The sequence below is a fragment of the Halichoeres trimaculatus genome, unplaced genomic scaffold (genome assembly GCF_033239565.1).
Source record: "Halichoeres trimaculatus isolate MK-OKI-2021-1 unplaced genomic scaffold, fHalTri1.1 fHalTri1_scaffold_6, whole genome shotgun sequence".
Lineage (NCBI taxonomy): Eukaryota > Metazoa > Chordata > Actinopteri > Labriformes > Labridae > Halichoeres > Halichoeres trimaculatus.
Genome location: NW_027437184.1, coordinates 13,314,535 through 13,339,645, shown reverse-complemented (window position 1 = coordinate 13,339,645; position 25,111 = coordinate 13,314,535). Strand labels below are relative to the sequence as shown.

The 25,111-nt window shown below is 39.9% G+C and overlaps 1 long non-coding RNA gene across 1 annotated transcript in view; it reads left to right on the top strand.

Annotated features, from left to right (window-relative positions):
- LOC141791529 (uncharacterized) overlaps window positions 1–25,111 on the top strand; it is a 78,345-nt gene that overhangs the window by 29,473 nt on the left and 23,761 nt on the right. The window lies entirely within an intron of this gene.

Below are 25,111 nucleotides of genomic sequence, written 5' to 3'. Positions count from 1 at the left end.
AAGGGTGCACATAAGCTACTGGCTGGACTGCTTCTGCTGTCTCTGTTTATCCACATTTGTAGCTCATTCTTAAGTGGCAATCTCTTAGGATATAGAAAGATAGCCAGTGCTTCTGGAAAAAGAAAAATTAAGAGAAAAAATAAAGGGATTTTTTCAAGGTGGAGAAAAATGCAGTCAACTTTTTTTGTGTTCATGATAACTGAACAGAGGGTATTGTCTTGAGATGATTTGATAAGCCTTCAAGTTAGGTTAGCAGTTGGTTGTTGTAGCATTTGGATCCTGATGGTGTTAAGCAAGGCAAAGTGTTAAACATTTGTTTGATTAATGACAATCTTTCATTCAAAAAATTGTCTTGTGTTGTGGTTAGTTTTGTGGTTTATGACACGCAATGGCAAAAGAAGAAGTCTGAACTCCAGACTGATTGTTTTTGGCTTTCTGCAGAGAGATGACGGTAGACAGCAGTGTCAGAAAGACAAGCTGTTTTAGCTTTGTGGTCTCCTTTTACCCTTGACTTTTTAGATTGAGGCAAGCAAGTAGAAAATCTTAATTCCTTTCAACCACAGACTGTATAAAGCACAAACCAAGTCTGGGTGAGTTCCTCCACTGGTCTGTTGGGAGGCCTTTTTGAGCCAAGATGATGACAGTCCCCAGTTGGACACACTGACTCAACTTAACTCTCAATCTGGCTGTGTTAATTTTATCAAAGAAAGTGTCAACCATCTGTGCTGTGTGTCAAATAAAGAAACAGCCTTTTTTTATGGATGTAAACATGTTAGAATTAGCTGCAAAACTGTCATTTTAACATAGTTGTTAAAGGTGATTTCTTGTTTTATTTTGATCAAGCTTAAAGCAGACACTGAAAGTGACATTTTTTTGGGCCTTCGTTTTTTTTTGTAATAAAAGATTAATTGAAAAATTAGGAAAAAAAAATACAAATTTCAGCAACCAATTGGGGACTTCACAATGGCAACATCTGGTATCTACAAAAGTCAATGTACAGTCTTATTAGTTCCTAGGATACAAAACAAACCATAGTCATACTGTGTGGCTCGTATCACTTTTTTTCTACTGTCCTTGTAAAGTTCTCTTTTCCTCGATAGCAAGTCTAAAATCAAAGCATCCCATTCTATGTGCTGTTGTGTTTGTAGGTGAATGTGTGTTCTTCTCTAGCAGATACTGCAGTCCTGCTGCTATGCTAGCTAAGCATCCATAACTGGTTTATAATATAGATTTTAGGATTTTTGATGCAACATTTTCTCATCTAATGTAACACATATACTTTCTTTTTTTGGTATTTCTGTTCTTATTTACTGTGATGGCTGATTAGAAAAGGAACTTCTAAATTTGAAGATCATTCGAGGTAAACCATGTGGTGCCTTAGAATTGAGGACAGCTTTTGTGCAAGTCTTGGCACAGCTCATACTCTTTCACCCATGAGAATAATTTCGGCAGAGGCAGTCAAGTGTTCTCTTGCAGATAATGATTCTTTTCAGTTTTTGAGCTCTCTCCAGTATGCCGAATGTTTTGTGACCACAGCACTGACTGAATGATTGCACTTCTTACACTTGCTGATGAACTTGCTTTGAAAAGTCAAGAGAGCTGGCTGCCATTTTCAAGGCACACAAATTAATCTCTTTTAAATCACCCTTGAGAAGTGATGATGAGGTGTCAGGAAGTGTTAATGTGAGTGTGGTCAGCTGTGCTTTCCTCAAATAGGGTTATAATTTTATCTGCTTAAATGCTGTTCTCAAGTGACATTGGGCCAGAGACCGACAGGTAATTTACCGATAAAGGTTTGAGTATGAAATGTGATAACCTTTCATAACCAACCAGGGTCAGATATGATAACAGACCTACCAGGGACTCACTGGATCACATAAAAAGTTTTTGCCCATTCATCATCAACTTGCAGCAAGCTGTGTTATGGTAAAACATGAAATATTTCTCTTTCTGCCAAGGCTTCTTCAAACAAAGGGTTCAAGATAATATAGATGAGATCAAACTTGCAACAGTCAGCAATGTGTGGGTTTTGCATTATCATTAGAGCCAACATTTGGGACTTTCTCCTCTAATAGCATTTTGGCAGTGCCTGTTTTCTATAGAAACCAAACCAGTTCAGCATTTTTAGCACTCAGCATCTTAATACCAAAACTCCCTTGGTGTTAGCTGACTTCTGATATCAACTTTGTAACAATAAAAAATAGAGATTCAGGCGGGAGTATAATTTCCAGGTCTGAAGCTCCTACAACACTAGTTCTATCAAGGAGTTTGAGTTTTCTCAATTAATTGCCTGTCAATCGAAGAACATATGAGGCATACACAGCACGTTTAAAACAAACTCTGGTTTCCATTAAGGGAAGTAGGACAACTTTCCAGAACTTAACCTAGAAACTGTATCTGCTATTGAGAGCAGTTAAAATGGAGCTCTACACTGCCAGGGCAGAAAACACTGTCAGTTCTCTTTCTTTAAATAGGCAGCTTTTAGGTATTTGTAGTTGCTAGATAATATATTTAATCTCCTAAACTAATGTCTGGCCTAGTGTTGACTCAACATTCTACATTGCATTAACATATATTGATCATGGGGAGAAATTTAGAGCTCCTCATATGTGCTTTAGAAAGCTAAAAAAAACTCACAACACACGCAGTTTCTGCAGTCTTTTCCTGGGGCATGACTGGCATCTAAAGTAGTTTGTAACTGACTTGTCAGGCTCAGTCTTACTGGCTGTTGAACAGCTGATGTGTCCTGTTGAGTAAAACCCATTTTTATCCAACTGACTGGCTGAGTTGCAGGCAACACCAACCAGCCTGCTTGACTCAAGCTGGTGGCCAGTTATCCAGTCACAAATCTCTGGACTAGAATGGCTTTGTCTCAGGTATGATATGTGATTTTTTTTTCATAGAAAAATGCATCAGCGCATTTTTCAATTAAATGCATCGCCTGTTAACCACCAGTTGGCTTATTTAATGCAAGGGCCCAGCTGCTCTTCATTCTTGAAGATACTGAGCCCGACCAGCTCACAGACTGGAAAGGGTTGGTTTTAGTTTTTTTTCATGGCAAATCAGTCATCCCAGCCACATTACAGTCTTTACCTGACTGTGTGGGTGCATAAAATCATCACCTGACCCTAACCCTGCAGGAAATGGCTGACCAATGGTGACATGTGAGTCTCCACCAGCTCCCTGATTCAGACCACAGACACACTCAACAGTCTGATCCCCCATCCTGTACAATCACAGCTCCATTTCTGCTCCCCAATCACCTGATGGTTTAAGACAGAAAATCCTCAATGGCCTGTCCAAAATCTTCACTTGCACAAGATTTTGCTTTGTCAAGCTGAAAGCTGTGCTCCCACTGGTCAGCTTGGACATGTCTGTGCCACAGTCCCTCCATGGGCAGCTGTCAAGTACAGGAGAAACAGAGCCTCTGGCCACAGCTCAGAGAAGCTGTTCAACTAAAGGAGTCTTTGAAAGAAGTAAAGATTTCAAGATGAGTTCTAAAACTTTCATTTGTTCTGACTTACTAAAGGCTTGAGTGATTAAAGCCAGGTCTGGTAAATTAAGCAAATAAATCCATATCAAAGTTGATAGTTGTAATAACTCAACAAATCTCTCAACGCTACAGTTAGGAGTAGGCCATTTTTCAAGAGAAAATCTATATCAGTAGGACAACCATCTGCCAGACTTGGTTTTAAAACGCAGCAGGTATTCTTCTTTAAAAGGGGGTCAGTCAAACCCTACCTTAGTGCAACCCTTGTAAGATCCACACGGCGGATAACTCTCCCCTCATCAGTCCTTAACACAGAGTGACATCTGATTAACCATCACCAAGACATTCATCTCAATTTAGTAACCTTCCCCCGTGTATTTGTCTCAGTAATAACGTATGGAAATGGCCGCTTTTGCAGCTAGTGGTGATTCACAGTGTGTGCAAGCGGTCAACTACATGGGTTAAGGTCTTTGATTACAGCTTATGAGGGGTTTGATGAGGTTTAGTGGAGAAAAAGAGTAGGGAGGAGGCATGAAGAGAGAGGGAATATGAGACAATTAGGGGCTCAAAAGAAGAAGAGGAACAATTCAAGTAAAGTTTTCTGACTCATCTTAAAGAAACCCTTTTAAGTACTTGGCTTATGAGTAGTTCAGCTCTTTTTCCATGCTTCATACCTCAAATTTGTTTGTGTTACTCTCCTACAAGAAGGAATCTCAGAGGCAGTCCATCCTGTAATAATAAATATCATATGTTTAACATTTATGATTCAATTTTTGGGACGCTGCTGGGAGCGGTAAAATAGTCACAATGACATCACACACTTGAGGATTATATGGCCAAATAATGGGTTATGAAAAGCCCTGAATCATGTCACATCCCCTTGATCACTGGGGGTGAAAAATCAGACCTTAAATCTGAATGATGGGTCATGATGTTCCCCTTTTTTCAGAAATATGCATCTATTAGCAATCCCTGCTGATAATGACACACCAAAGAAGTCATAACCCTAAGGAACAGTCTCACTCTCCATGAATGACCCAAGACAGACTTTTCAGTCATTGTTTGACTGATAATTTGCATGAAAGTCTTCCAACAGTAAATGCATCCCAAGCATAGTACTTGTGTTGGATAAAAGAGCAATGGTGCTGTTCATGGTTGAGGAAGAAGGCTGAACTAAATATCAAAACATGTACAAATATGGCAGAGATCCCACTAAGCCCTTAGATCAAGTTTTAATCCTATTTATAGCATGTGTAAAGAAAGTGTTAGAGGAGAATTAGGGGTGCATGAGAAGTGTGCACAATGACACAAATACCCTAGAAGTCTAGAAACATGTTATTATGAAGTGGCTCCTACTTTTGCTATTTGCTGTACTCAGATGAGGTAATTATACACCTGAGTACTATTTCTTCTTGACATAAGCAGACATAATAATCTATGCATGATAGTAATTAAAAAGAATGAAAATTAGACAAGTCAGGGCAGTAAGATGGTCTTCTCTGGTTAAGTGGTGAAGTTGGACTCTGGGCATGTGCACAAAAAGAGAAAAGGAGATGAAAATTTACTCACAAAGGCGAGAGCAAATACAGCAGAGACAAGGTCCGGCCAAGACAAAAGGATCAACACAGGAGGTATAAAACAGTGAGAGAAGGTCATGAACAGCACTCAGGCGGTCAAGTTAATAGCCTAAAAAGGAGCTGGGAGACGAATAAGTCGTCAGGCAGGAGGTCAAAGACACAGCATTTAGGTCTTATTCATCCCCAAATGGCAATTAGAGGAGAAGCAATCTAAAATTCCACAACAGGCATGGATCCAAAGCAGTAATGTAAGAGGAAAACTCATCTTTCAGATGTTTCCCTCTTCTTAACCTTGCATTTATCTTGTGAGTACAACTGATCACAGTGCTGTGCCCTCAATCTATTACATTACATAGTCTCTAATACTAGTAAAATATCAGTGTCTTAAAGAGAATGGGTGCTATTTAACACTGTATTTGTTCCGCTGCTTCACAAGATCTCGGGATAAAATGTAATAACCAATGATTCAATCTCCAGTCCCCCCTGTTCATGAAATTCCTTACCCCAATGGGATTGAATGAACAAATTGTCACATCCACAGAGGAAAATTACACCATGTGAAGTTTTGAGTTATATGGTGTCCTTTTTAAGTTGGCACTGATTTAAAAGACCTAAGATAAGGAATGTCACTCTTTTGGCGTGGAGGGGAGGGTTTGGAGGGAAGGGCTAGGCAGGCATGATCTGCATGTTTTTTGCATATTGTTGGCAAATACAACAGCACTCAGCTGGGCCCCACGGACTTACGAGACCCCTGAGCGTGAGACATCTACAGTTCACCTGAAGCTCCAAAACCACAAATTAGTATGTTTCCCTCAGCAGTTATTTATCAAGAAGTGGAATGGATTGAATTTAGTTTTAAAATTATGTAATGGGTTTGCTGAGGTCTGCTGAAACAAGCTAGCTAATCATGACTAAGAAAGAGTCCAGTTCTGTGGTTTCTTTTACCCCGGGAGTTTGAGGCCAATGTCTTTGCGGGGGGCATCACAAACATATTAGCTCAAAGTATTTATCAGCATCAATCTTCAACACAACCACATCATCAGCAGAAACCAAATAAATCCAAAACAAACTGCACAAGAGGAGAAGCATTACATCATTTTAAAACTATCTCAAATCAACAGCAGAAAGAAACAGACTTGGAGCTCCAGCTGAACTCGCCGATGTCCACAGGACACCTTGCTGACTGAAGATTCCCTGTCTGCTGTTGTGACTTAACATCCTCCTCTGCTCCTTTCCCATGAGGAGTCCCTCAAGGCTCCATTTTTGGTCCTACATTATTCTGTCAGTATTTGCCTTTTCTTGGGGTCTGATCCTAGGAAGTAAAGATTCTCTTGGAACTTCTATTCTGAAGACACACTACTGTACTCACCCTTGAAAAGTTAAGGCAGTAATGCTTTGGGCTCACTGCTCAAATGTCTCAGTGACATCAAGGCTGAATGGACTAAGCTCAAAAAGAGGAGGACAGAGGTTGGTGTTACTCAACCCAAAAGAGGCTCCAATAGCTGCAGTATAAGGCTGCCAGAACTTAAACCTGTCTTTGAACTCTCTGTGAAAATTCTGGGGAGTATAATGGACAGCGGTTTTGAAAATGGACAAAGAGACGCTGTATTTGGAGAGCAAGCTTTTTCCTACTATGACTTTTGTCCCAGTCAAAAGCCAACTTGTTTTTTTTAATTGGCTTTACAAACAATTTAAACCAGATTGGATATGCCTCTTTTTAACCATATAGCATTATGCTAACTGCAAGTCTATGCAGAGGTCATGACTTCTGTAGGAGTAGAAAGCACCTTATACACAGCTCAAAGCTGATGCCCTGCATTTTGAGTGTGCTTTCTGAGTACGGCATGACCTTCTGCAGGGCTTGAGATTGCGACCAAAAACAGTCCTGAAACCTCAAAACCGAATCCTCAGGAAAACTCCTGGTTTGCCCTTCCCAAATATTTATCTTTCCGGTGTTGTTTCATGTTGTTGACTCCCTCCCTGTGTTACTTTTAGAGCTGCTGAGAATTCTTTTGCAACCTGATCTCTGTGTGTTTCTGAGCAATATACTCCCTATCCGCTCAGATCTTGAGCCCTTCTTCCTAACTTTAGCTTTTAGACTCTAACATATCTGGCTAAACTGCAAAACAATTCACAAAGCATCTACTCACATCACACCTACTGTGCACTGTGATGGCGCTGTGAGAGCCGGCTTTGTTCTACACATAGCAAAAACAAACTTGAGCATCCTTAGTATTCAATGTGTCTTATCTCCCAAGGGTGTGGGCATTGACTTTGGCAGATGACTCTTCTCTGAAATAGTATTATGGATTTATTTGAAGGGATACAAATAACCAGTGAAAACATCTTTTCCCCAACAGAGTGTGATATTGTAATTGATATTACAGAGTACTGAAGGCTGTGGGAGAGCAAGTGTATGAAGTCAGAGCAGAGAGAGAAGGGGTGAGAAAAAAAACATCGAACTAATAATTCATTTTGGAAGCTTATTAAGATTCAGACTGATCAAAATGTGATCCTTGGGGTTTGAATGTTCAAGACTAATGCTGGAAGAAGAGATTAGAAAATGTGATATCACCGCAGGAGACAAATGTTTATTCGTGCTGGCTTGGCTGCTCCTTTCTTCTGCAGTTCAGTCTGACTTTGAGGAATCTTTGTCCACACTTTTTGTACAGGCCAAACCAGAAGGATATTAAAATCCAGGTCACAATGCCATTAGACTTAAACTCTGTCTCCAAAGTGTTTTCTCGCTCTGAGTCATCTCTAACCTGACTAATCAAAAGAGACATGAAAGTGTTACTTCTTTTGAACTGGAATCATTAGCAGCAGTGACCCCAGGGACTCTGCGCCGTTGCAAACAGTGACCTGCCTAATCACAGGGATAACTGCTGAATTGTACCAGGATCCACACAAGTCTGACAGCAGTGGGAAGTTTTACTCTGAAGTTTCTATTCACAGCTCTAAGCGACTGGTTGGTGTCTGCAGTCGGATTTCTGTCTAAGAACTAAGATGTTCTTTCCCTTGAAAATCCTGCCTTCCAGCCCACCAACTACACTGATGAAACTCTGGGAACCACTCGAAAGCAGTCAGAGGTGTTAGCATGGAAACAAAATAAGATCAAAACCAAGAAAAAATCCTGCAAAAGTAATTTGAAGCATTAAGAAACATTAAGTTTGAAGCAGCAGAGGTAAACCTTATGAATGTTTGTAGTCAGCTGGTGTGTTAAAAGATAAAAGTTCCCTAATAAACCCTCTCGTCTGACAAGCCACAACAATAACCAACCTGTGGTTATTGTGGGCCACATCCTCATTTCCCTTGCACATGAACTTGCTCACAGTATGATCAGCAATGTATTGTTAGCAGCACCAATATGTAGAAGACTGTCACGGCTGAAATACACCAGATGCGTCTACAGTCAGTCTCTGCTCCATCAAGGCAACGAATCAAAAAGGTTTTCATTCAGGTCATTGTGTCAACTTACACGCAGTCTCGCAGTCTGTCTGTGTGGCTGGTCTGTCATGTTGCAGGTAGTATGCAGCTATCCTTCTTTGTGACAGATGCGGAGCTGTGACGCATACATTCAGGATAGGAAAGATGGAACAGGACAGGAAGTCATGACCAGACACTACCTACAACAACCACTGACTTTCAGAATACAACAAACTGTGTCAAAATTTTTTTGTATTTAGCTTGACAAAGACTACAAGCAGACATAAGTGGAGCCAGACCAGGAGGTTTTACAGCTCAACATGAATGTCCACCATGCAGCTTGTTGGTGTGAGTTGACAAATTCAGTCAACACGCAATCAAATTGAGTCAGACTGCAGACATATTTGGCTCATTTGAGGCATTAAAAGTGATCACTTTTAAACTGATAAGTAGGACTTGGACGATATGCTATCCTTGTGATCTGATTCTATTATAGTTTTTGGGCTGCCAGTTTGGTTTAAATTGCAATTCTTGAGTATTTACGATTTTTAGTTTGCTTTTTTAACACCAGACCATAACACCAAATGATGATGCTAATGTCTACAAACTATATCAGGAGCCATATGTCCCATAAAATGCACATCAAGTGAGTCAGAGAGAAACATTTCACCCTCTGCTGGAATAGTGGTAACTTCTTTTTCCAATCCTGTTAATAAACAAAGACTGAAATTAAGAATTTGCATTTGAAAAACAAAATCTTTTTTTTGACAAATAATCACAAATTTGATGTTGTCAAACAAAGCATCTAGATATATTGATTTTTTTTTTCTCCCACCCCTACTGATTAGTTTTAAGATTATGCCAGTAGCTTCACTAATTGATTTTCATAAAACCTCTGAAAGGTCTGGTTATGTTAAACTTGTGCAGCAGACTATTTCATTAGATAACTTTTGACGACTGGAAATATTTAATTTTACCTTCTTGTCCTTTTCTGATTTCCCCTGTCATAACACATTCATTTAAAATGTGTTAATTTAGATAATCCTTTATGGCTGATAGTAATAAACCCCAGTCCTTTATATCTGAGGAGTCTTTTGATCTGGAATACATCAGTACAGACGGTTGTTTTAGCATGACTTCTATCCAATTAGTCACAAACGGTTTGTATAATGTGTCATTATTCCTCTTGCCTCTCCTTGTCATTGGACTTTCAGATTGAAATCATTCCCCAACAGTGTGATGACACACCATTTTCAGCAGGTCAGACAAGTTCCTGTAATTATGTAAATCACCATGCGTGTTTGGACCGGGAGTCCAAGCCGGTCAGAAGGTTGGAAGAACAGATCACTGGCACTGCTTCAGTTCAAGGTACTGTCAATGCCAACTATTTAAGTATGCATGTCAGGATGTGACTGTGTGGGATTTATTATGAAAATCACATTTCCATTATGTTCCTGCAGGGTGACAGTACCTGAGTGTACTAGACATTAATCAATTAAGCATTTATTACAGGGTTTGAGGCAGTCTTTTTTTTTTTTTTTTTTTTTTTTTTTTTACAAAAATCTTAAATTCTTTTGAACAAATGATTCTCCTCACTTGGAAAAAAAAGTTATTATATCTGAATCACAGTCATATTGTGTGTTAGTTTGTGTGTGTGTGTTTGTGTGTGTGTGTGTGTGTGTGTGTGTGTGTGTGTGTGTGTGTGTGTGTGTGTGTGTGTGTGTGTGTGTGTGTGTGTGTGTGTGTGTTTCAAATAACTTATAAATGAGACCCATGCATAAACCCCAAGCCAAAAAAGCCTACATATTTGGCAGCACAAATATCAAAGGCATACAAGAGGACTTATGTGACAGTATAGTCACTCGGTAAAAAATTGAGCATACTGACGCATGTCACAGGGCAAGAACCTGAATCATAAATAACTACAGCTGGCATAGCCAACAGTTTGTGAATTTGCACTAAAGGGATTAGCTAGGACTGATGACAGAACATCCTCTGCTATCAGTGTATGGTTGAATCAATGCAATATGCAGTGTAATTTAAAAAGAAAAAATAAGAACAAGAAGAAAGGCAAGAAAAAGACTGAAGAATTCCACTTGTGGATTAGAAAGAGAACAGCAAGAACCACTGAGTAAATAAATGATGTTTTTTTATTTTCAAAGTTAAGTTAGAATGATGTCTGAAGAGTAAACAGTATTGTTAGTGGCAATTTTGGACTTGAATCAACCCAAATCCTTACCTGCACCACATAGTTACTCTGGTGTAAAAAAGTGACTGTGAAGGAAAATAGCTTGAGGCAAAGATTAAAAATGCTTCTACTTCAAGGCAAATTATTTTGGATAAATCTCAACAGTAAACACACACAAACAAGTGGGCCCAAAAAACAGTTCCTTTGCAGAAATTTGAAGCAAAAGAAAGCCATCAGAGATAGTTCCCAACCCTCTTTATTTTCCTGTTAAGATGATAACAAGCGAGTAAAATTTGTGGAAATTATCTTTATCTCTCATGCAAGCTTAATCCCTTCTTTCACTTTCAGGCAGGAGTCTGTGAAATTGCAGGAAGGGTTCTGAAGTGGTGGTAAAAGACTGTGAAAGTATCATCAGTGATAATCATTAAAATGTTTCAAGAGTCCCTCACCTTTAGATCAACTTGCAAGAAAACTTAGGGTTCCCTGAAGAGAGATTCTCTTTCCAAACGTCATCTAACATGTGGACTTCATGTTTCTCTGGGCTGGAATTTGTTTAGGTGTGGCTGTAAATGCAGCCTAGAATATCCTAGAGCTCATCGATCAATATATATATATATATATATATATATATATATATATATATATATATATATATATATATATATATATATATATATATAGATAGATAGATAGATAGATAGATAGATAGATAGATAGATAGATAGATAGATAGATAGATAGATAGATAGATAGATAGATATATATATATATAGATATATATATAGATATAGATATAGATATAGATAGATAGATAAAGATAGATAGATAGATAGATAGATAGATAGATAGATAGATAGATAGATAGATAGATAGATAGATAGATAGATAGATAGATAGATAGATTTGATTTGTACATTGGAAAAAAAAACCCCAAAAGGAATAAGAAAAAATAGGCAAAACAAGAGACATAACTTTTGGGAATGGAGAAGGAGAACAAAGCTCTGAAAGAGTCTGTATGATGGATGAACGGGGTGAGATGGATAGAGAGGGGTTTGTCCAATTCAATGTCAGTATGGATTTCTCTGTGCTAACAGAATAACTTGTCATGTCTTGCTTGTCTGAGGGCTAAAATCTATCCGTTCCATAACCCATCATCACCTGCAGGACTGAGGATCAATACTCCAGCAGCTGGTGGCTGTGGTCTAATTAAAACAGGCCGTGGTTTTGTTGGCTAAATCAAGTGATTCTGAGTGAGTGAGAAATCCACTAAGAATCAATGCAAACAATGGATTTCTGAACACATGCACACACACACAAATACACGCACACACTGATTTGGATGAAATTTATGAAATAAGTCATAATACCCACTAAGTCAGACAGTGACAGATGTTATTCTTAATAACCTAAAAAAGGCCTGCTTCATGAGTAGTTTTCCTGAACTAGATTTTTTGCATGCTAAAGGCTAGAACATGAGCTAAAGGCTAAAACAGAGGCTAATCTGTGTGTGATAGTGTTCATTCCAAATCACAGTCAGCAGTTATTCTGCAGTGGTCTATTCAAACTTGAGAGTCTATTATTAAAATGAAGAGTGAGGTTACGTTAGCACTGCTTGGTAGATGACTAGCAGGACATAACCAGGATTCACTAGCATTACACATTATGGACATGTCTTAAAGCGCTTAAAGCTAGCTCCACCCATAGACTGTATAAAAAACGGACGTCCGCCTGCTTTGCTCGAAGTGAGGTCCCCACAAAAACTGCTCCCCCTGGTGACTGGCTGCAGTATAGGTTTACAAATAAGGCTTTCCAACCATTTCAGATGGGCTGTAGTCAAACTTTAAAGAATTATTACACCTGGTAGAAATGTTTCTCACGTCCGATTATTGTAGTGATTTCTAGATATCATTTTGCTGTCTTGTATCCAAGTCCTCTTTTTTCTAAAAAGTTTCGTTTTCATTAGTTATACAAGGTTAAAAAGGAGGCTTTATATAACATTTAACAATGATTGACAGCTGCCGTTCTTGTGTATTTTTTTCAGGGATTGTAAAATATGTCGAGGGGAACAGTCAGGAAGTGATTAGACTCTTGAGAGAAAAAAAAATATATATTATTTTTGTCACCCAGCTCCACTCAGATTCTCCAAGAATTCTTCATCATCTCTACTGCGCAGACTCTGGCTCCATACTGCTACAATGGTGGCGCCTTAGACGGCGGTATTTTGGCTTCAAAACCGTATAATGATAAATGGCGGAGCCACGCTGTCCACTCTATATACAGTCTATGGCTCCACCACTTTGCTGGTTTCTTTTTCTTTATCCTGTTTTGAGCGTAGAACTTGGATCTACAGCTTGCAGTGATTATCCATTTAAGTTTATTCATGTATGAAAGATAGTAATTTGCAGAACAGCAGCTATTGGCGTTTTGTTGGACTTTTTTTTATCAAAGGAGATTTTATTTTTTTTGCTGTTACAGGTTGCAATGGCATACCACTAACACTAAGCCAGCATTTCTCATGTAGGTGTGTCAGAGAAGTGTTTGTTGTCTGTGGAAAAAAAACAGGAAAGCAGACTCGGGGGGAACTGCTCTTGTATTCAGGACATTATTGAATCTTTGCTTTGTTCCCCTGAGACTGCTGGCCACTGATAAATTACAAAAATTACCAGCAAGTTAAATCGGTGACATAATGCCAGCAAAAAGCAAACAATATAGGCTCTGTGGGATTTATTGCAAGGCTGTTGTACCGGAGCACAGCTTCCCAAGGCGTTTGTTAACACAGGATGATTCTACATCTCAGGATTTATGTTTCGAGCCAACTTTTTATACCAGAGGTGGAATTGGTGTTTGGCTTTATATAACCGGGGCTTTGGAGATGATGCTTGTGTGCGGGCTGGTTTCCTGTCAGTCTTAAGTGCTGGAGATCGGAGATCATGTCCTATTCCAGAATTGGAAAAATTGCTTTCAGGAAATAGCCCAACCTGTCTGTAAAGCATCCTCCTCTTTTAGCTGCAATGCAAAAAATTTTATAAAGGGAAATGCTTGAAACAAAAAGTTAATGCCAGTATTCTTTTAGAAGGCATTAAAATTCTATGGAGGTATTTAACACTCCCAAGTGGAAACTTGTTTTTGCCCAACTTAAACAAACTAAAATTTAAGACCACAACACAGTAAGAAGTTAAACATACTCTAGGGTTTTATTGACTCAGATAATAAATCATGCATTTACATTCCATCTATACTGTGTAATGAATCCCAATTACTTCCATTAACATTCTGTTTGATCTGTGAATGTCATCCCTGTACAAACTTTCTCATTCTGAACACGACTTGGACTCCTCTGTGTGTCGAGGTGTGAGAGGTGTCTCAGTCCACAGTGATCTAACTAGCCTGGTGAGTTCTAAAAAGCAGCTAATTAGAGTTAAGATAAATGCCCAGCAGGGAGTGAGCCAAGGTTAGGCCCCATCTGGCCCTGTTTCACACAGATAACAACTGCAGTGGGCTTGAAATTAAAGCTATAGATAGCTTTGACCTACGCATATACCCCTAGATAAAGATTTTTACTGAACAAAATGAAGTTGCTTAATTTGGGATTATATTGCTAACATGTGCAAATGTTGTTCAGCCAGCTTTGTTACAAGGTTACTGAGGTCAGGATAGGGTAATTGGCTTGCCTCCACAGCTATCCTCAAAGGACAGCAGCAACAAGGCAGTGTCGAGGATAAGTTCATCTCTCAGAAAGAAGGTTGTAAACTTTATGTTCTGGTTCAGAAGGACAATATTCAAGCTTTCTGGTTACAAGACTGTTTTCCAGACAGAAGATTTTTTTTTCTTTTACACAAGGCTTTTTGCTTTGAATTCTTAGTTCCACATGTTCAACAAGAGACTTTGCTTTAAGGAGTAACAAAGGATTTGAAAGATTTCTCCTTTTATGTGAAAAATACAGGGATAACTTCTTGTCAGGTAAAGAGGAGTAAAACAAGCTCGACTGGCCATTTGACAGGCATCTGGAATAAAGCAGCACACTGAGACAGGGTCCAAGTGACCATGACAAATTTGCAATCTGTAAAACAAGAACAGCGGAGGCTTCTATAATGGGTGTCTGAACAGTGAGGGTGGAAACATACTTGTGTTTCTGCCAGCAGAGGAGATCTCACACAGCCAGATGGCTGCTGCTGGTGCTGTCTTGATTCGTCTTTCTGTACTGGCTAAAACAGATAATTATAATTATCTTGGTGACAGAAACTGGCTGTTTCACGGCAAATGATTTTATCTGAAAGACAGTGTAGATAACTAAATTATGTAGTCAGCTAGATAAGGCTAGCAACACTTACCTAAGTGTTTTATGTATACATTGAGGGCTTGCCTATTGCACAATAACCATAACTAACCAACAAGTGGGTCTGATAATTCTTTTAATTATTTCCTATCCTTTTAGATAAATAGTATGTGGGAGGCCAAACAAAAGAGACACATCTGGACTTTTTTTGACTTGGAAGCACAAAACAATAAATTTATGGCAGCGTTTCTGTAAACATGTATCCTTGGCAAAGAGATATTTACATTTTGATTTACATACATTTTTGTGCAAATACAGCTGGCACCATGTCATGACACAACTCAAATACTTATTATCAACAGATGCCCTTCCTCAGACTGGATAGTTCATAGTTTTTGAATGCTTGAATGTTCATGAACTGAATAACAAATGAAAGTGATGCAGTACTCCCACCAGATGTTGTTTTAAGTTGTTTGCTAACCATGTTGTATGGCGGAAGAGGAAGAAAAAATTGGCATTAGAAATACAGACATACAGAAGTTGAGTAAAAGACAGATGTTGCCAGCGTCTGCTACTAGCAGCATTTCTCCCTGTGTTGATTAAAGCTACTGTTACTCACAAATAATTGTTGAAATAGATGTTAGCGACATGTGAGTTGGATAGTATTTTGGCTTATTAAAAAAACTGCCCATCTATGGAAAAACCCAATCACAGTTAAGGATCTCTAAGTGGCACCTATGGTGGACGGGCTGATTTCAAGGGGGCCCATGCCACCCCTGAACATCTCTCTGGATACGCCCCTGGTTGGACACATAGCTGAGTTAAAAACCATGTTGTTTTATCAAACTATAATAAAAGTAATCTAGACATAATATCTCAGAAGAAAGGACAGGAAAAAAATTACCCACAATGCCTTCAACAGCACATTGGGGAATATGTTTGCAGTGCATTGCTTTAGGCTATGGAAAGCAAAAACAATCAAGCTGTCAGACAGCACTTTACATCTCTGCAGGAATTATCTCAAGATGACAAAGATGTCTATGAGGGGAAAACAAGGTGTGCTACCTGTTTGTTCTACCCAAGCTTTAGATGGGCTTTTTTCAAATTGAGAATTGTTTCTTTTTTTAGTTCTAATTCTGAAACACACAACTGTTGCCAACATGTTGTTTCGTGTAAGGCAGAAGAGACTGCAATTCAGTCAGAAGAGTCTGCGTGTGGGCATTTAAAAGAGCAGTATAAATTGCTGCCGTTTTCTCTATGCGTCCTAGGCTCTTTTTTAATAGTGAAGCCCATTGAGTCCAAATGAGCTGCAGGTCAGTATGTGTGAGGGACTTTCCCAGTAGGTGACAAGACAGACTATAATAAATAGCTTGCTAACCACAGAAGAAATCTCATAAGAAGGAACAGACGAGAGAAGAAGCCCAGGGTTCACCACAGATCAGGAGGCCTGCGGCTAACTTTCCCTCAGCGGGTAGCTAATACATGAGATACTGCTGAGAAAATAAGAAGAAATAGGTTAAAGCAAAGCACACTACATAGGCACGCTTGAATTCTAAATTGCATTGTTTCATTTTGCAATGAGACTGTAATGGCTTTATGCAGAGCAGAATGCAACAGAAACAAATTTACACGTCTGTGAGGAGTGCATCAGTTTTCAGCTGAACAGCACACAAGGTGAAGTTTAGTTTTCAAGAGGCTGCTTCATCTCAGTTATGAGTGCGTCTCAGAGGTGAAAGGCGCTTAGATAGCCCTCATCCAGACATCTGTGCTGCCAGGTGTGCCTCATAATGCCTCTTTATTTCTGTCCTCAGAGGAAATAACAGCTAATTGATAAGTCTTTAGAGTTCAAACGCTTCTTACATCTCAGTGGGCTTTGGTGTGAATATGGATGTTTTTTTCCTGTTAAAAGATAAAGAGCAGCGAACATTGGCAGCTAATTACCACCTGAGTCCATAAATGTAGGCATAATATGCACTGCATGTGCGTCACTACAGGCTGTGGAGACAGAGAGTGTCTATTGGTTAAGTACGTCTTACAAAGACATCATCTTTGATTAGATATATAAACAAGATCAGAGTTAGAGTCCTGAGTTGCTAACATCAATTCAATTTTGATGTTTTTTTGTTTGTTTGTTTGTTTGTTTTTCCCTTTTTAAGTGCCTTTACACCACTTTATGCTTTGGTGATATTCACATGAGCTGTTCCACAAACTGCTCCAATTCTGTTCTAACACAGTGACATACACTGTGAGATGTACAGCACAAGGGGCTGCACGGTGCAACGATTAGCGCTGCAGCCTCACAGCAAGAAGGTCACCGGTTCAAATCCCCACCTCGGCCGGTGGGTCTTTCTGTGTGGAGTTTGCATATTCTCCCCGTGCATGCGTGGGTTCTCTCCGGGTACTCCGGCTTCCTCCCACAGTCCAAAAACATGCTTACCAGGTTAATTGGTCACACCAAATTGTCCCTAGGTGTGAGTGTGTGCGTGCATGGTTGTCTGTCTATGTGTCAGCCCTGCGATTGACTGGCGACCAGTCCAGGGTGTACCCTGCCTCTCGCCCAATGATTGCTGGGATAGGCTCCAGCCACCCGCGACCCTAAAACAGGATAAGCGGTATAGAGAATGGATGGATGTACAGCACAAGGTGTTTAGAGAACTTTCTCAAACGTAGAATGGGACTCTGAATTGACTGCACATGGGTTACTCATTCCTACACTGGGGACTACAGAGAAGGAGAGCCTTGCTTAAGTGTGTAGGTGTTCCTGACAGAGCTGGGTCTTTGGCTTTTCTTAAAGGTTGTGAAGGACTCTGTGGATTGAATGAAGTTGGTGATTCATTCCTCCACCAGGGGACAACAGAGGAGAGGAGTCTGGCTGGTGGCTCGAGGCCCTGTAGCAATGGGAGTGCCAGGAGTCTTCTTTGAGAGAGTGGGTGGAGACCTTGGCTGGGAATTCTTAGTGGGTAGGACATGTTTTTGTCTGTGCAACCAAAACACCAGTGGAGTCACATGTGTCATTTTTGGGTTGGTTAAAGATTAGATGTGCTGCTGTCTTCAGGTGCTGTGCACATTTAGCTTCTGAGGTCTGACAGTAAGACATTGGAGTAGTTAATATGTGCTATTACAAAAGCCTGTACCAGGAGCTGTGCAGCTTTGTCAGACAGGGTCTGGTCCTCTACGTAGACTGTGGAATACATGGACCAATTCTCAGTGACGTCATCCATTTGTTTTTGATGCCTATTGTCATCAGTTGCCTTATTGTAAAAGCTAACTCAGCCTAACTTTCCTGTCATCACGGCATGCCTTTATTTCAGCAAAACTTCCAATTTTAAACTTAAAAAAAAAAAGGAGTTGTTGTTGTTGAACAGGCTGTAAGGTGGCGCACCTGTGGTTAGCGCTGCTGCCTTACAGCAAGAAGGTCATCAGTTGGAATCCTCTTTCAGGCAAGGGGGGCCTTTCTGTCAATCTGGCATCCTTCCATGGTTCATAAACATGCTTATTAGTTTATTTGGTGATTCTAAATTGCTTGTAGATGTGAGTGTGTGTGCGAAAGGTTGTCTGTCTCTATGTGTCAGCCCTGTGATTGACTGACCTTTGTTGCGAGTGATGCCCAGCCTCTTGCCTGAAGACAGCTGGGATAGGCTCCGGCCACCTGCGACCCTGAAAAAGAAAAGCTGCAGAAGATGAATGAATGAATGAATGAAAAAATGAAAACAATATTCAACCCCGTAAATTTATGTTTGATCCCCCCGGGCAAATCAACACAGCCAATCAGCATGTACTTTAAAGGTCAGCTGGTCACCAACCATGTGAGGAACCAGCATTGATTTTTTTTTTTTTTCTCCAGATTTAACCGATTGATTATGTCACCAGTAAGACGAGATATGGATGGAGCACAATTCATGAAGCAGGACTTGCGTACGATCACGAAAAAGGAAAAAAAAGTTGGGTTAACTGTGGTGTTGGGAACTGTGCTTGTCATTCAGTTCTTGCCGTTTTTAATGTTTAAGTTATAATTCTAGAAATTGATCATTATATAAAAAAAAACAAAAAAAAAACAATGAATAGCTCTCTTAGTTTGGTCTACTGTGCATTAAATCTTGATAGATGGTTATCCTGCTGTTGTCATTTCACCTGACAGGCATCCACAGTCTGCTATCATTGGCTGTTATCACCCTCGAGGTAAAATTTGTTTCGTGCAGGAATGAATAGAATGCCGTGCCGGAGACCTGCTCTCCATTTCCCAAACTTATCTGTGACATTTCTAATTCATGTACCTCGCTTGCAGTCTCCCAGAGGACACCTCACTCCCTCTCTTTTATTGATATTTATGGTGTGATGCTGTCTGGGTGCGGGGACTGTGACAGCTCACTCTCCAAAGCAGCACTTGGATTGTTTGCTGCCGCGCTCAAAGCAATAATGTATTTGTCACCCACTGCCAGACGCCATACACTCCGCCGTTCATCTTTCTGTGCTCCATTTTCTGTACAACAAAGGAGAAGTATGTTCTACTTCCCCCTGGCAGCTACGAGAATTGATGTCTGAATTTTTTAGGCAAAACTGCTGGCCATTATCAAAGAATCAATTGGCTCAGTGTCTTCATCATTGGATGTCCAGGCTTTACATTTAAAGTGGTCACAGTGAGTTTAAAAACACAAAACAAATGTCAAATTCAAGCGGAGATGTAAATTAAAGTATGAATAATGCATAAGCTGGAGGGGAAATGTGATGGTACTTTCCCTTCCTCTCATTACTCCACAATGCTGCTTTTATTAATGTTTAGATTTCATGCTGAGAAATAAAATTTTAAAGATAATTCAGGTTTATAACAAGCTGGTTCTTGGTTTTATGGGTTGTATCTGTCATTCCCAATGACAACACTTGGGTAAAATGGACTTTTTCAAGTTTATTAGAGAGAAATCTTGAAACTTTGAACTGGCTTTTCTATCATATTTGGGCTGAGAGCACCTCTGGAAACAGTTTTCAGTGAGGGTTGGAATAATGGATCACAGTTAACTGAACGCATTTTTCAACTAAAAAAGCAGCATATCCATCAAAGGACCAGTGACTTTTGCGTGCTTTACCAATGTGGTGCAGGTTTGAGTAAAGCCCCAGGGACTATTTCGCCCTTCAAAGAATCTCAGGTTTGAACATATGTGATTGATGCAGTACTTGCAGCTTTCAGAAAACTGTCTGAGCAATGACTAGATTCTCTGTTTTTTTTTCTCTGTTGGCAACACTTCATGCACAGTTTTGCAGTAAACACAGAAGAAATAATGGCCACAGTATTCCAGATGAGTCTGCGGTCTGGCTCGACTCCACCACGACACCTGATGAGATAGGTTTCTATTCAAGTCAATGTGTCAACTCACACTGGATCCACTTTGCTGTGGTCTAGCTGCGCCCCTGCTCCAGCAGGTCGCAGCAGATTTCCTTGCCTCCTAAATGTGCCACCCCAATTTAAAAAAGGAGATCGAGCATAGCAGGAAGTCTTGCATGGAAATCAACTACAAATGCCCATTGACTTTCAGAATAAAACAAACCATGTCAAAAACAGATCCTATTTAGCTTGACTACAAAAACAGTTTTAAAGCCCAACATGAATGATGAGAGGTTCAATAGTGGAGTGGGAAACATGGGAACTCCTCGGTCTCACGACTACTGCTGTCTGGTGTCCTGCAACTTGAGGTATGAAAGAGTCACAATCAACACACAACACAGTCAAGCCAGACCAGAAACACAACTGGTGTGTTCCCTGTTTTAGACAACTAGCTGTGCATGTAGCACAGTTTTAGCTTCAAAAAACAGCTAAAATACACTGGATGCGTCTGCAGTGCGTCTGCATTCCATTAAGGCAGATGGATCAAATAGGTTTCATGCAAATCACTGTGTCAACTTACACAGGATCCGTTCTGTTGTAGTGCGTCTGCATGGCTGGTCCGTCGTGCTGCAGGTAATACGCAGCCATCCTATTTGTGACGGTTGCGGAGCTGTGACACATAAATTCAACGTAGGAAAAATTGAGTGGGACAGGAAGTCATGACTGGAAACTACCTAAAAACACCCAGTGACTTCCAAAATAAAACAAAACAGAGTCGAAATTAGTTCATTTCTAGCTTGACTATGACAACAAACGAACATAATGAGAGGAGCCAGACCAGGAGTCAACAGGTTTGAGGTTTTACAGCTCAACATGAATAAAGCCAGGCTTATCAATGGAGTGGAAAGTGCAGGGACTTCTTCTTCTTTGTTATAGCATATCATTATACATTGATTGTCTTAATTACTTTTGATAGATAATAGTGACACAGTTTTTTCATGGTAATGTCCCAAACACATATTCACATTACAGGGTGATTTAAAAAAGGGAAAAATCAGCTTCTTACTGGTAGCTACAGGTGGTTTCTATCAGCCCCCCATTCATCCCTAAAGAACTGCATCTCCTTGTATTGGTCACAGGAGGCCCCATCTGTACTATTATAGTTCTGCAAACACTAATCGTTTGCTTAAGCAACACACTGACGGGGTCCACTTGTATTTGAGACCACATCACCGTCGTGTGAATGGAATACGAACACAGCAGGCCCATGTACAAAAATCTCACCTGGGGCTTTATTGATCTCATGATCTTTACCGATGCTTTTTCAAAAGTCAACAGATTTGTTGGCCAAACAACTATGGGCTTAGGGAACATTTACTTTTTTTTTTCAAAATAAGTGGCTTCCTAGGTCCAGCAGTATTGGGCATTGTCGTGGAAATGCAGCTAAATCCAGTGACAAAGCTGACCAACTGACTGAATGCATGTCTTCATTGCTCTTCTGCCCTTTGTTCTTAAAATGACACCTAATCCTACTTTGATGGGGTTGGACCTATAACAGGTTTTATTCAGTAATGACCGGCCAAGACGGCTCCAGCCTGCAGTGCTCTCACTCACTTTTACTGTCTTTACACGCTGACTTGCACAGCTTTTGTTGTATCCCAGCTGGTTGAAAGCCACTCTATCTGGGATAAATCTATGAAATCATGAATAGATTAGGCAGACAGCTATTTATAGAGAGCTCTGTATGGTGGGCTATTCTTTGTGTGGCATGGCGCATTAATCTCCAACAATAGGTGAAAGAAGTAGATCTGCTGGGGCAGAAAGATTGGAACTTCCCCTTGTGGTGGTTTGAAATGGAGTCAGAGCCGTGACAATGATGTCACGGTAGAGACCCAGGCATTCAGATGGGGATCACAGGGTTTGGCCTTGTTAGAATATTTCCCCCATAAAAATGAGGCCCTGTCAACATAAATGCCTACTCCATCCGTTCCTGTCTCTTTAGGGCACAAACCTAATCAGCGAATACATTAAATGTGACTGGCTGGATTTTGTGCAGATGCATCCAACCTCTGGTAGATCTCATGCCTGCAATGACTGAGCCGATTTAATTGGATGGATGAAAGCAGGAGCTCTGCAACAGTTTCCTAATAGTAAGAGTTATTACGACTGATTTGTCACCCAGCGGCAGCGAGAAAGCATCTCACATTGGAGGCGCCGGGGGTTGCCTCGCTAAAATAAAAAGGTTCCTTCCTTTGCTGCCAGCTTGTTGTGTGTAATCACTGGATGGAATAATCTTAATTGGTGAGGCTGATGGCAATATGGAAGTTTAGTCTGACCTATCAAATCAAAACAGGCAGCCATGTGAACAGTCAACAGAGCTACGGTCCAACATTGGTCTGATGTAACAAAAAGACAGACGTCACAATAGCAGCTTGTCTGTTTGATTTTATTCCTGAGGAGCCGTGTTAAACAACTCAAAGCAATTTTCCAACAACAACTCTCAGAACAATTTTCTATCAAACTAAATCCAATCCTTTCCATTTTCAGTTCCATGTTGTCTGAGTCCGGGTGGTTTTATGGCCCATTTTACAGTCAGATTATTGGAAGGAAAATGTCTTTTTGATGTTCTGCTCTTTCTTTGTTGCCTGGTAATATCCCCTTAGTGCTGAAAGGATCTGACCTCCATCACAAAGTAATCCTGCTGCAAAACTTTTCTCACTCTCATATCCATTTTAGGGGACACAGCAGGGTCAACAACTGAGGATATATAATGTGTTTCAATAGATGTATTTATCAAGGTGCAATTAAACACACTCTTAACATTACTTAATATGAAGTTGTTTTTAAATCATACTTTTTTAGATTATTTTTTTTCCCTTTACCATGAGCAAGGAAATAGCTTTTGGATTTGTTTTCTCTAACTTTCTAAGCCCATGAGTTTGTAGTGCTGAAAACTTTTGGGTACACTGGTACAGAAATAAGGTTTATAGTTCTCCAAGTAACTCAAAATTATAACTTTGTTTAAGTTTTTGTTTCTATTTCACTGTTTTTAAGTGCCACTCTTCAATAAAATGTCATTATTTGTTCTGCTCTTACACTTAGGCTTTCCCCTCCAATAATAGGGGGTCCAATAATAGCTAATCATATGAGTCTTAGGAGCACTTCAAGATTATCATTTCACTGGATTACTATTGACTTTCAAAGAATGTAACAAAAATCAAAACTACATGAAAATATTCTCAACACCTTTATTGTTTTTGATGAGATGCAAAAGATCCTCTGGCAGTTTGCAGATCTGTTGATGAGATTTTGTGAGGTCTGGATGATTGCATGGTTGGATTGCTTGTCCATAGCCTCCTATTTCAGTTAGTTTATTTCATAATATCCCTGCATTCATGAGCAATTTGACATTGTAAATAAACATGATGACGTATTGTTTTTTATTCTTCAGAAGAGCTGGTAAAATGGTGCGTTACTATTGATCAAGACATCTTGAGCCATGAGCAAAACTTTCTCCTTGTACTTTCTCCTTGCACTGGTTCAAATTGGGATTCATCACCTTGTTTCTTTTGACAGCAGCCAGGCTGCTAAAACACACAAGTACAGTATTTTATGCATTGATGTTACTGACTGCTAATGTGGGAGAAAGAGCAACACACTTGTTTATTTGGTGATGCTAGTGCTGCTCAGAACTGAAGGTGAAAAAAGTAAAGCTCTTACAAGCTATTAAATAGGAGCAATGCAGAACCAAATGTTCTGTGGCTCACTTTTAAAATTGAGGGTTGGATTTAAAACAGGTCAAATAAAAACCTAATGATGTGAATACAATTTGTAGGACTTGAACTGACATTTATTTTAAATATCAAACCGTTGTATTACAGGCAAAGGAACCAGCTTGCCTAATAAGCTCCATGCATGAAGGAGTAAGTCATTTGTCTGCCTGCACCTGTCGGCCCTGAGCTGCTGACCCCAGTTTGATGCTGTGGGAGTTGGGCGTCTCTTAATCTCAACAGCACTCACCTTGCCAGCCTAACACAGCACCACAGTCAGCCTACAGGCTTCATTTGCAATAATAGCTGGATTGAAACGTTGGCTGGCTCCAGTCTTATCCACCATTAAAACCCCAGGATACATCCCTGGCAGTGATTAACAGGTATCCACATGAAGGACAGGCTATTTCCTGTTTCTGACTGGTTAGACTCGCTCCACTGACCCATTGTTGCTGTAATGTGGTTGTTTTCAGGTTTTACACTTTGTAATCATTGGCTGGGCTTAAATTTAATGTTGCCTCCACTCTGTCCATTAAAGGGAAATAGTCTTTTTTAGAGTTCTTTTTGTAAGTGTATTTTGGGACACTTCACCTCATTTGGAGAAGTTAGGACAGTGAGGGGCAGGAAATCGGAGGAGAGGGTGGAGAGCCTCATGCAGAAATGAGGCTGCAGTTTTGGGCAGAAGCTGGCCAGCCGGCTGGACTTTAGGATGTATGACTCAACCATTCTGCCAAAGTTGCATCAAAAAATCGGGGCTTTATATGCAGTATGCCAGCTGATCAGACAATTATAAATGACATAAATCCAGAAAATTAAACAATAATAGAAAGCTGATAGACACCACTGCCTATATTTAAAAAAACTTCAAATTAGTTATAGCTCTTGTTGAAGTAATAACTGTGATGAAAAAGACTGAAAGTAATTTTGATGCCTCAAAAAAAAAAAGAAAAACAAAAGACCACCAGGGAAAGATTGATTACTTCCAAATTGTAATTTTTTAAGTTTTTAATCATTTTTGTGGTGAAGCTGTCACTTACACACAGTAACAGCCTGTGTTTTTCATTTTC